A 2,664-nucleotide genomic window follows, 5' to 3' on the forward strand; every position below is an offset into this window, starting at 1 on the left:
ATGATGAAGAAAGATAAAGAAGGTGTTTTGAATTCTCAAGATACCGTGAATAATATTCATCAGAAGATTATGTTATATCAAGAACAAAAGAAATTCAAAGAAGCTCAAGGAAAATTAATGGCAGCTTCTTCTCTTAGTCCAATGAAGCAAATCATGGATCAAATGAAGAAAACTGGCAAAGAATTATCTCATGATGAAATCCTTGAAGAATATTTGAACTTAGTTCAAAAAGATTTGCATCAATATCTGGAGAAAAAATCMTCAAGACCCAATTCTTCTACTTCAAGCATGTCAGTTGAAGGAGAAAATAAGTTTAGATATTTRGCTGGCGAATCTCAAGATCCTAATGAAGAAGATCTATCCATTGATGATCTATTCTCAGTAATCAAGACTTCAATAATAAAGCCTCAGAAAACTGGAGAATGCTCTGGATCGAGATCGACATAATCATGTGATCGTGGGTCCCAATTGAAGACTTTTGTGCCACCTTTTCTAAAGTGGTGGTCCCCATCAATCAATTATGCAGACTTTTATAAAGTCTTTTGTAATTTTGTAATTATTGAGGTACAATTATTACCTCTTTGTTATCTGWTATTAGATAGAATTTTAGAAGTGTTTGAAATCCGGGCTTATAAAAAGGCCTTAGTAGTTTATTTGTAGGCAAGAGTTTCCTGAAGAGTTCTCTTAAGAGTTCCCAGATTTCTCGAGCCATCCTCTCTCCCTTGTAAAAACTTTCTCTGTAATATTTTGAGTGTTTAATATAAAAGCTTTTGGCATACGATCTCCTCTTTTGTATTTGTAAGTATTCTTCTTTACTTTGTTTTATTTTTAGTTTATATTAACAGGTATTTAGCCTAAATGATAGGTTAAATCTCTGTGTTAAACAATTTTTGGATGTAGAAGACAGATATATATAGTCCTGGCTACTATACTGATTAAATCATGAGTTAATCAAAGTCTGAGATAACCTTCATAATYTGCAAACATTGTGATTAATGTCTACAAGTCGTGCATTAGGCCGTTTTAGCCATTTGAAGGCGTTTTAAGGCCGTTAAGTCATTGACTCGGACTGATATCATTATGTTTACAGATTATTGTTGGATTTGAAAACCTCATGACTCGATTAATATGTGGTTTAATCAGGAAAAGGTGTGTGAAGCCCCTTGTATGGTATCAGAGCCATGTATATTTGTTCTTTGACATCTGAAGATTGTTTAACACATGTTTCTTAATATGAATATGTTTCAAGTTTTCCATAAGAAAACTAAAAATAATGTTAAAAATAGTTTAATTGAAGAATATGAATTTCCAAAGGATTTAGATCTTTTGAATAAATGGACAATTCCTAAAATACAACCTAATATCTTATATGAATTAGGTACTTTTTAGTTTATATTAACAGGTATTTAGCCTAAATGACAGGCTAAATCTCTGTGTTAAACAATTTTCAGATGTCAAAGAACAAATATACATGGCTCTGATACCATACACTTATTAATTCAGATCCTGTATCATAATTATAACCATGTGTTTTAACATTCAAAGTTAAAGCATCTAATATATTAACATCAGTCAAAGATAATTGYAAATTAGGATAAACATTAAAATAAACTGGACCATGAGCCAAGCTAGTTTGTATAATTCCCATCAAAGATTGTTTCCAATTTCTATTACGAGCATCTCTTAAAACAGCCAAAAATGATTCATTTAAACCTTGTAAAGTTAAAGGTTTAAAAGCAACTTGAATTAAACCTATATGAAGGTAATTAAATTTTTCTTGGTATTTAAGAATATCTGCTTGATTTAATAACTTAATAGTCATTTCATTTTCTTGCATAGAAAGATTTTCTTCAGTAGTTTTAACTGACTGAATAAATCCTAATTCTTCAAAAGTACCTAATTCATATAAGATTTTAGGTTGTATTTTAGGAATTGTCCATTTATTCAAAAGATCTAAATCCTTTGGAAATTCATATTCTTCAATTAAACTATTTTTAACATTATTTTTAGTTTTCTTATGGAAAACTTGAAACATATTCATATTAAGAAACATGTGTTAAACAATCTTCAGATGTCAAAGAACAAATATACATGGCTCTGATACCATACAAGGGGCTTCACACACCTTTTCCTGATTAAACCACATATTAATCGAGTCATGAGGTTTTCAAATCCAACAATAATCTGTAAACATAATGATATCAGTCYGAGTCAATGACTTAACGGCCTTAAAACGCCTTCAAATGGCTAAAACGGCCTAATGCACGACTTGTAGACATTAATCACAATGTTTGCAGATTATGAAGGTTATCTCAGACTTTGATTAACTCATGATTTAATCAGTATAGTAGCCAGGACTATATATATCTGTCTTCTACATCCAAAAATTGTTTAACACAGAGATTTAGCCTGTCATTTAGGCTAAATACCTGTTAATATGTATGTATGTATGTATGTATGTATGTATGTATGTATGTATGTATGTATGTATGTATGTATGTATGTATGTATGTATGTATGTATGTATGTATGTCCAGATTAGAAAAAATGGCATGTATGTATAAAAAAGGGGTAGACGCTACTTTTTGTGGTACTTCCACTGCACTGGTCCCACGGTCATTATGGGAGAGGTAAATCAGCACATGCATCCCATTGACAGTAAGT

The sequence above is a fragment of the Cynara cardunculus genome (genome assembly GCF_001531365.2).
Source record: "Cynara cardunculus var. scolymus isolate 2C chromosome LG 14, CcrdV1, whole genome shotgun sequence".
NCBI classification, from domain to species: domain Eukaryota; kingdom Viridiplantae; phylum Streptophyta; class Magnoliopsida; order Asterales; family Asteraceae; genus Cynara; species Cynara cardunculus.